The following is a 10,955-nucleotide window of genomic DNA, read 5'->3' as shown; positions in this document are numbered from 1 at the left end:
TCTGGAACAGCCATCGCATCTTGTACATCAGCTTTCCTGTAGCTTGCCATCACCTTCAGTGCAAGGGTTTTCAATGCAGCAAATCACACGTTCAGCTGTGTGACTCACCAAACGGTGAGTCATCCAGTGATGCATGTGTGAATCAGCCCTCTGGGAGCCACAGCCAAGGTTTCCTCGTGTGTATTCATAGGCACAGCATGGGATTTCTGCTGTTAGCCAAGGACTGTAGGTGGCTACAAAACCATGTCTGCAGCTGATCCACTTCCCAAGCTCAAGTTTTAAAGACTTGTTTCCCTCCCTACAGCAACGAGGTTAGGCACATTACTTACATCTTTTCCTATCAGAAGCTACTCAACAAGCAGGAACATATGGAGTGTGGGGTTAGTCTAATCCGTGGCAGAAAAGGGGGGAGAAGAAAAAGCTGGTGAAACAGTGAGATCCAGCCGCACATCCTGTTAGTGTTGAGGCAACTTCTGACTGCCTCCCATAGCCACCACGACTGCAGTCTTGTACACATTTACTGGCAAGTAAGCAGTGGGACTTACTTTTGAGTAGATATGCCACTTTATTAGTTTATGTTTCATTTTTTAGATGGCCACAACAACCGACGCTATCAAGCCTCTTCGTATGTATGTTGAACCATTACAATAAATCTCTTACAGATAGGTAGCCGTGTTGGTCTGCCATAGTCAAAACAAAAAAAATTCCTTCCAGTAGCACCTTAAAGACCAACTAAGTCAGTTCTTGGTATGAGCTTTCGTGTGCATGCACACTTCTTCAGATACACACATAAATAAATCTCTTGTCACCCTTCTCATAATACTCGCATTGTATATATGATGATGGGACACGGGTGGCACTGTGGGTTAAACCACAGAACCTAGGACTTGCCGATCAGAAGGTCGGTGGTTCGAATCCCCGCGACGGGGTGAGCTTCCGTTGCTCGGTCCCTGCTCCTGCCAACCTAGCAGTTCGAAAGCACGTCAAAGTGCAAGTAGATAAATAGGTACCGCTCCGGCGGGAAGGTAAACGGCATTTCCGTGCGCTGCTCTGGTTTGCTGGCCACATGACCCGGAAGCTGTACGCTGGCTCTCTTGGCCAATAAAGTGAGATGATCGCCACAACCCCAGATTCAGCCATGACTGGGTCCCTTTACCTTTTTATATATAATGATAATATAAATGTTATGATGTGGTGTCCTTGTCCACCTTTCTTTGCTCTCTGCTTCTAGAAACTTCATGGCTCTTACCAGTGCTTAATTTCAGCCCCAGATTCAGCCCTGGAAATTTTTGAATTGTCAAGGCTCAGTTTGGGAATGCAGGAGTAAATAATTAAGATTATACCTCTGATCACTTGCATACTTTTCTCAATACTCAGTAAAATCCCAGGGAATCCTTATACAACTAGGACTGGTCCTGAAGAACTCATTAACTGCCACTATTCTATTATACACAGCTGTGAGATAATCTTTGGCCTGAATCCAAAACTGCTGCTCCTTCTCCAGCCCTAGCCTAGCCACATCCTCACCATTGACAATTACTGTACTATAGTTGCTGACTGTGTACTCTATTTTTCCATTATGTTCTTTGGGCTGGAGATTCTGATTCTGCCTTCTTTGATCTGGCTATCCACAGGCCACAGAAAACACTGATGACACAATGGAAGAGATAACATCCCTCTTTGTGTGCATGTATATAGCTTGGTCTCCTTTATCTGCCCAGATATTCATGCAGGTCATGCATTTCTAAAAGATGGAAGCAGAACAGCAACAAGAGGAAGAGGAAGTAGTAGCAGAAGAACAACAACAATCAAATGTATTGATTGGAATAGATAAAAGAAGACAAAAAGTCTTCTTTCTCCAGAAGAGCAAAAAAACAAAGCACTTCCGTTTTAATTGCAGCCACCTCCACCAAACCTTTTGGAGAAGCGTCACAACTGAATCATGTGAGCTCCGCATGGGTGTGGATCCTGCTGGTGGCAGTGATGGGCTTTGGTAATACGGCACCTTGGGCAAGGGCAAAATTTGGCGCCCCCTCTAAAGATTTATTATTTTCACCACAATTCCATTTGGTACAGTTGCTTTTTTATGAATCTTCTCAGTAGGTACCCATATAAATATAGGTTTGTTGTTGTGGTTTTACATTCCTTAGCTCAGTGCCCTGTGGGTTGGGGGGGGGACCACTCACACCACCCTAAATCTGGTCTGCTGGTGGGATTTCAAGTGCTGCATGAGGTCTTGGTTGCTTTGCTTCCATTCTCTCAACAAGAGGGGAAGAGTCAAGGAGAAGATGGGCTGGGGACAAGGATACGTGGGGTGGGGGAGAAGGGGAAGTGACCAGAGTGAACTGATGCCACGGGTTGGATGAAATTCAGCCATGGGCCAAGCAATGCAAAAATAAGCTGGGATTATTTATTGAAATATTCATATGCCACGCCTTCATAAAAACCCCCAGCAAGGTGGTCTACAGCATACAAAATTACAATAAAAACACCAGTAAAAGCATAAATAAAAGGATATGCACATTGCAAAGGCCTGTCTGAATAACATCGTTTTGAGAAGACATCTAAAAGAAGGCAAGGGTGATTCCTGCTGAACGTCTATTGGCAGGGAGTTCCACAGAGCAGAGCCAGTCACATGAAAGGCTTGGTCCCTTTCAGAAGCCAAGCGAACCTCAAGGGTGTGAGGAAGCACAAGTAGAGCCCCATCAGTGGATCTTGGTGATCAAGGTGGAGTGTAAGGAGACAGGCAGTCCTCAAGGTATTTGGGCCCAAGTTGTGTAGGCTTTTGCGAATTAACACAAGAGCTGCAAACCTGGCCTGGTAGCAAACTGGCAAACCAGCACAGCTCTCTTAGAAGAGGAGTGACATTTTGCCAGTAGCCTGCTTCTGTGAATCATCTGGCCCTTGCAGCTTCCAGACCAGATACAAGGGCAGCCCTACATGAAACATAATACAGTAATCAAGTCTTGAGGTTACCCCAATGCATGGACCACTGTGGTCAGACTATGAGCAGTGCTTTAATACACAAACAGCCCACTGTATTGTTATCAAAGTTTCAAGAAGATGGAAAGAACAGTTCTTATGCAATGGCCAACAAAGAGGAAAGTAGAACAGCTCAACAGCCAAAGTAGGTGGAGAGAAATAGTTTTTCTTTTCATATGTCATCTCTGAGCAGAGGGTGGGGGGTGAAGGAGTAACATCAGTGGGAGGCAGCTGAGTCATAGTCCTTTAGCTGCCTCCAGAGCTCCTGGTGGGAGGTGAGGCTTTCACGAAGAATGGGGAAAGGCAAAACCCTTGACTATTTTTAGTTCCTCCATCCCTGCCGATAGCTGCTGGGGGGAAAGATATAGCCTGACATTTTACATTTATTCTTCATCAAGGTAAAAGAAATGTAAAATATTTATTTCATAAAATTATATTCCACATTCCAAGGAGAACCCTCACAAAACAGCTTCCAGCAAATGAAGAGAGTGTGTGTGTGTGTGTGTGTGTGTGTGTGTGTGTGTGAACCAATGGGTGGTACTCAACTAAGTATTACTCAGAGTAGACCTGCCTGCTGAAATCAATGGGCCTTTTTTTAAAAAAAAAGTTTTAAAATATATATTGAATTTGCCATTACCTAAACATCGCCATCTAGTGTCGCATTTGTATAGTGCACTTAAAACGTTATATTTGCAGCTGTATAGCTGAGTCCCCAGCCAAGTCTTAATTTTAGCGAGTTTCCTCTGTGTAAAACATAGTAGAGGGTTTCTTAAAAAAAAACACAAAACCTCGAAGTATGAGTCAGGAGGGGACGCGGGTGGCGCTGTGAGTAAAAGCCTCAGCGCCTAGGGCTTGCCGATCGAAAGGTCGGCGGTTCAAATCCCCATGGCGGGGTGCGCTCCCGTTGCTCGGTCCCAGCGCCTGCCAACCTAGCAGTTCGAAAGCACCTCCGGGTGCAAGTAGATAAATAGGGACCGCTTACCAGCGGGAAGGTAAACAGCGTTTCCGTGTGCGGCTCTGGCTCGCCAGAGCAGCGATGTCACGCTGGCCACGTGACCCGGAAGTGTCTTCGGACAGCGCTGGCCCCTGGCCTCTTGAGTGAGATGGGCGCACAACCCCAGAGTCTGGCAAGACTGGCCCCTACGGACAGGGGTACCTTTACCTTTACCTTTATGAGTGAGGAGAGATCAAGGGATAACACTGAATGAAAGCTTGTATGAATGGTTACTGAAGAGTTACCAGGATAGTGAAGCAGTTTGGAATAAGTAGACAAATAGGTGGGAAGGTAAACGGCGTTTCCGTGCACTGCTCTGGTTCGCCAGAAGCGGCCTAGTCATGCTGGTCACATAACCCGGAAGCTGTACGCCGCCTCCCTCGGCAATAAAGCGAGATGAGCACCACAACCCCAGAGTAGGTCACCACTGGACCTAATGGTCAGGGGTCCCTTTACCTTTAAATATATATATATAGGATTGCAGCCTAAGGGTGACTTTGTAGGGAGTGAAATTGACTAGTCTTGATGCAAAGTGTGGAGAAACTCCTTTACAGCTTCATCTCAGGGGTGGTTTGTATGTGTGTGGAGCAGACAATGGACATAATGTTCCTAGTCGGTTTCTCTACCTGTGAGAAAATGCTTTGCAGGCTGAAGTTAGAGTCACATCACAAGAGATGTGGCACCTTGTGGCATAGACACGGTTCTGACATTGATGCAATCACATTATAGACAACACTAAAAATTACAATGAGTCCAGCTGGGTGCAGGGAAACTCTATTTTCTCCAACAATGTATTGCAGTAGGAGTGCTGCAAAATTGTGACATTCCAGAAATATAAGCGCATTTGTCATATTCTAAACCAATCATCTGGAAAGGCCCAAAGTATTATTTAAAAGGCACCCATTCTCTACTCACAGGAGGAGCAAGCTAACCATAACTGATCAATCTCTCTGGAACACAACAGAGTATTAGCAGAGGTAATTTCCCGCTGTTCCAGGTGAGTGGCCTTAATTATGTTATGCCCATTTTTATTTCAAATTTTTGAATTTGAAAGCAAAATTGTTCCATGGTCTGCAGAATAGCCCATTATGGAATAAAGCAACTGTGAAAATGCCCCTAGAGAATGGAATCTTGTTAAGAAACGAGATCTTTATCCACCACAATGTGAACATCAAAATGAAGACTGCTTTACAATCAGTTGCGCACATCAGCCTGTGTGAGAAATGAAAGCAGTAATTTGAAGTTTCCAGCAGCCAAGGCCAGGCAGAGGGGAAGTCTCACGGAGACAGAATTCTCAGAGAACTGGGAAATTAATGCCAAAGATTATTTAACGCTTGAGGCAGCGAGGAGGAAAATCTCGCCATGATTCATGTTGCAGGCACCGAGGAATTAAAAAGAGATTAGTGCCCTCCCCATGTGTCACTCACTCTGCATCTTCCTAGAAATCTTTAATGCCACCTTTTTTGAATGTGTTTGCTATGTGAGCATCCATCAGAATTAGAGGGGGGGGAGAGAATATGCACCCAGATCACATGTAAAACTTCAAAAGTTATTTTAAACATGTGAAAAGATGCATGGTTTTTATGGATCTAGGAGGTGAGCATTCACATTTTTCAATTCATTTATCTTTTGATGGCGTAGAGTTGCATGCTCCAGCAGAGGGTCAATCATCCCCACTTGACCATAAGGTTCACTAGGTGGAGAACCAAGTATGCCTTTTTGTGTTGCCCTTCCCCCCCCTCCCTGAAGCAAAACCAATCCCTTAGGATTGAAGCTGACTATACTAAGGCTGCATTCAAACAGCATTCTTCCTCCCCATTTTCTCAATGTTTCCCTAATTGTTAATTTCTGTATTATAACTTTTACACTGTTATTCATTTCGGTCCTGGAGGTGCTCCTGAATATGATTAGAGGGGACTGGTTGGTGGAAGGAATCCAGGTCGGAGCGAAACAATACAAACTTAAGGCTTTCGCAGATGACCTAGTTTTGACCTTACAGGAGCCAGAATCTAGTACGAAAAGGGCATTACAATTAATTCAAGACTTTGGTCGGGTGGCGGGTTTCAAATTAAACAAGCAAAAAACTAAGGTATTGGAGAAAAATTTGACAGTTCCAGAGTCAGAAAGGTTTCAGAAGGAGACGGAATTAAACGTGGTTAAAAAAAGTAAAATATCTAGGGGTGAACATAACAGCAAAAAAGCTGAGTTTATTTAAGGACAATTATGAAAAGTGCTGGTCAGAAATTAAGAGAGATTTAGAAAGTTGGTCAAGATTGAAACTTTCCTTGATGGGTCGAATTGCTGCTATAAAACTGAATGTATTGCCAAGAATGCTGTTTCTATTTCAGACTTTACAGATTGTGGATAAAATGGAGTGTTTCAGGAAGTGGCAAAGAGACATTTCTAAATTTGTCTGGCAGGGCAAAAAGCCCAGAATTAAGTTTAAAATATTAACTGATGCTAAAGAAAGAGGGGGGTTTGCCCTGCCAGACTTAAGGTTGTACTATGAATCAGCAGCTTTTTGCTGGCTGAAAGATTGGCTGCTCCTTGAAAACACTGATGTGTTAGATTTGGAAGGATTTAACAATGCTTTTGGTTGGCATGCATATCTGTGGTATGACAAAGTTAAGATCCATAAGAATTTCAAGAACCATATTGTAAGGAAAGCAGTGTTTAATGTCTGGACAAAATATAAAGACTTATTAGAAAATAAGAACCCAAGGTGGCTATCACCTATGGAAGCCAAAGCTGTGAAAAGACCCAATATGGAGGTCAAATGGCCGAAATACTGGGAGATACTAGAAAGAGATGGAGACAATTGGAGATTGCAGAGTTTGGAGAAACTAAAAGACAAAGTGCGAGATTGGCTACATTACGCTCAGATTAAAGAGGCTTTTAAACTGGATAAAAAATTAGGATTCCAGGTGGAAAAATCGAAACTGGAAACAGAACTGTTAGAACCTAAGACCAAGGTACTTTCAAGAATGTATAACTTGTTGCTGAGGTGGAATACACAGGATGAAACGGTTAAATCAGCTATGATAAAGTGGGCACAGGACATTGGGTATAATATCATGTTTGCTGACTGGGAAAAGTTATGGACCACCGGTATGAAGTTTACGGCATGTAATGCCTTGAAAGAAAACATTATGAAAATGATATATAGGTGGTACATGACCCCAGTCAAGCTAGCAAAAATATATCACCTGTCAGATAATAAGTGTTGGAAATGTAAGGAAACTGAAGGAATGTTCTTTCACCTCTGGTGGACTTGCCCTAGGGTCAAGGCCTTCTGGGAAATGATATATAACGAGCTGAAAAAGGTATTTAAGTATACCTTCCCTAAGAAACCAGAGGCCTTCCTTTTGGGCATTGTTGGCCAGAGGGTGTTAAAGAATGATTGAACATTTTTCATGTATGCGACAACAGCAGCAAGGATACTTGTTGCTAAATACTGGAAAACTCAAGATTTGCCCACGCTGGAAGAATGGCAAATGCAACTGATGGACTACATGGAGCTAGCAGAAATGACTGGCAGAATCCGAGACCTGGGAGAGGAAGCAGTGGAAGAGGACTGGAAGAAATTCAAGGACTACCTACAAAAACACTGTAAATTATACGAGTGCTAAGAAGGATGAGGGATTTGAAAATAACAGGGCACCATAAAATTTGGTGAAAAGACTGTGAGAATGAGTGAATTTTATGAGAAAAATAAACTTTGAATAAATAATATGGTAAGATTAGATATTTAAGACCTAGATAAAAATATTCAAAGTTAGGGACAAAATGTTGGAAAAGTGTACAATAAGAATGGAAATAAGGTGATAAACTGCTGGTTAAAGTTTTATAAATTTGGAAAGTAGGAGCGAGAGACGTGAGGAAGTCCAAAAATGAAGAAAAGTTGGTTACTATATGAATGCTAAATTTTATGTTTGTTTTTCTTTTTTGTTTCTTTTTTGCTATGCTGTTTTTCTTCTTTATTGTTATATAAAAAAAATCTCTTAATAAAAATTTCTATAACTTTTACATGACAAAAAAAAACCAATGCTCCCAGAAACATAGTTGGAATACACAGCACAAATTTAGTGCCCAGGAAAACCCCTCCCAACAATTTTCAAATAACATGGAAATGAGCATCACACATGCACACCTGCTATATTTCCAGAACTGGCTTTTACCTTGGGTGCATTCAGATGTGGTCAGGATTGCATTAATTTTTACTGATTATATTGCTGGCACTTCTGTCCCGTTTTCTAACATTTCTTTCACACCACAGTACCTGATGTACCATGGAACTGTGGCTTTTTAACTACTACACTGGCATGTCATGCTAAATTTCATTTATGCTAGTGGGTGTTGTGTGGCACGGCAACAAATGTCTTTGAACAATGACACTACTTCCCCAGCCTTTCTGTGGCTTCTTCTGTTCCCCCATGATTCATTCCTCCATGAAAGCAGCAGAGAAGAACTGAATGCCAATATAGCACCCCAAATTCAGTCACCTCCAATTTCCAGTTTAAGGGGGCTGTGGATAGTCCCCCCCCCATGTGATCAAATAACACACAAATGTACATACATGAGCTATATTTCATTAGCTTTCTGAAAGTGGGTTTTATATCACATATTATGCAGAAATGAGCAGTTAGGGAAATGGAACAAACTTCAGTATGACTGCAACCCACGAGAGGCTCATGGACCAGTTTTAGTTCATTTCATTGCTGTCTTTCATTATTAAAAAATAATTCCTGCCACAAATCAAATCCAATTACAGGGCGCAAGGCTTACTGACAAAATTCCTCAATGGGGAATCCCTGTGGGGTTTGCTGTCAGCACCGATCAGCTAATTGACTCTTGCCAGCAAGCCCTGCTTGCAAAGGAGTAAGTGGGACCTTGCTTTAAGCTCCAGACCTTTCCTTTGCAGAAGGGTGTCAGGTGTGAGGCGGGTGGGTGCAGTTTGGGAGATATGTCTTCATGGGTCAATATGGGGCCTGTCCCAGGCCTTAATTATGCACCTGTGAGTTAGAAGTTCCCCAACCCCTGAACCAAACTTGGGCTGCACTCCTGTGCAGTCTCACCTGGGAGTTAGTCCCATTGAACTCAACAGGCTTGTACATTAGTACCTCGGGTTACAGACGCTTCAGGTTACAGACTCTGCTAACCCAGAAATAGTACCTCGGGTTAAGAACTTTGCTTCAGGATGAGAACCGAAATCGTGCGGTGGCAGCGCAGCAGCAGCCTGAGGCCTTATTAGCTAAAGTGGTCTTCAGGTTAAGAACAGTTTCAGCTTAAGAACGGACCTCCAGAACAAATTAAGTTCTTAACCCAAGGTACCACTGTATTGGTTTGTGCTGTTCGGCTTGAAGGTGCCTGTTTTTTGCTGCCTTACTTTGAATAAACTATAAAGGTAAAGGGACCCCTGACCATTAGGTCCAGTCGTGACCGACTCTGGGGTTGCGGCGCTCATTTCGCTTTATTGGCCAAGGGAGCCAGCGTACAGCTTCCAGGTCATGTGGCCAGCATGACTAAGCCGCTTCTGGCAAACCAGAGCAGCGCACAGAAACACAGTTTACCTTCCCGCCGGAGCGGTACCTATTTATCTACTTGCACTTTGATGTGCTTTCAAACTGCTAGGTTGGCAGGAGCAGGGACCAAACAACGGGAGCTCACCCCGTCGCGGGGATTCAAACCGCCGACCTGATCGGCAAGTCCTAGGCTCTGTGGTTTAACCCACAGTGCCACCCGCGTCCCTTGAATGAACTAGCTGTGGTTTAATGTGGCAAAGTTGGTCTTTCACTTATAGGTTGGGGTTGCCAGCAGTGTCCCGCAGCATGCAATCACTTCTCTCCCATGCAAGGGAGGGAACAGTGCCATGCAAATCTACTCTCCATGCACAATAATAATGCAGGGTCCCATGGCTGGTAGGCTACATACAATTAGAATAAAAGCAGACCGTGTTAATTGCAACAACATTTTATACATTTTTTTGTTAAGTGCAGAATTCTGTACTGAAATCAAACTGCTCTTCATTTGTATTATACGGCCCATCCCATGAAGCTGAGTTATCATACTATTCCTGGAAGGATGAACTTCTCTATTATGTGTTAAAATCTTTGTTGTGCTGAGGTCCAGCCACTAGAGGGAGATGTTGTTCTATAACAGGGCTCTCGGATCACTTCAATTCTCTGCCTGCCGTTTTTCAAAATCCTTCCAATTTGCCTGCCTTCAGTTTGCATTAGTTAATTCCCCACTAACCCTTGCTTGTAGCATTAGTGTTAGAAAGACATCGAGTCATAAGTACATTTAGGGCTGGACTTAAATCACTTTATTGTAAAAAAAAGAAAAAAAGAAAGAGTGCTCTTATTTCTTGCGATTCTTCTCTGTGTGATACCTTTGTGCACACTATACATTTAAAGCACATTTCCCCCCTCAGATAATTCTGGGCATGGTAGTTTGTTAAGGATTATTGGGAATTGTAACTCTGTGGCTGATGAACTGCACTGCCCAGAATTCTTTGGGGGAAAGAACGGGCGTTGAATGTCCTTTAACAGTATTGTATGTATGAAGCCACACGTGTACACACTGCAATCATAGGTATTAGCAAATTGATCGCTTGTGCATTGCAAAGGATCCTGGAGGGACGCACTGTTCTCTGTGTATCCTTTTCCCCATTCCCCACAACAGAACCCTCACAGCAATGAATGGCAGCCATTCTGACACTTGGGCGAAAATAAAGGATGCACTCGGGGACCCTGCTGAGGTAGGATTGCCAGATGCCAAAAAGGACAGGGATCCTGCAACTTTGCTAGTTGTGCAGAAGAGGGAATAAAAAGGTAAAGGTAAAGGACCCCTGGACGGTTAAGTCCAGTCAAAGCAACTATGGGGTTGCGGCGCTCATCTCGCTTTCAGGCCGACGGAGCAGGCGTTTGTCCACAGAAAGCTTTCCGTGTCGTGTGGCAAGCATGACTAAACTGCTTTTGGC

The 10,955-nt window shown here is 43.5% G+C and overlaps 1 protein-coding gene across 2 annotated transcripts in view; it reads left to right on the top strand.

Annotated features, from left to right (window-relative positions):
• The window catches only part of ZNF330 (zinc finger protein 330), a 37,233-nt gene that overhangs the window by 2,510 nt on the left and 23,768 nt on the right, over positions 1-10,955 (top strand). The gene's annotated exons all lie outside the window — the stretch shown is intronic.

Source organism: Podarcis gaigeae (genome assembly GCF_964106915.1).
Source record: "Podarcis gaigeae genome assembly, chromosome: 9".
Classification (NCBI taxonomy): domain Eukaryota; kingdom Metazoa; phylum Chordata; class Lepidosauria; order Squamata; family Lacertidae; genus Podarcis; species Podarcis gaigeae.
This window is presented reverse-complemented; position numbering and strand designations above follow the sequence as displayed.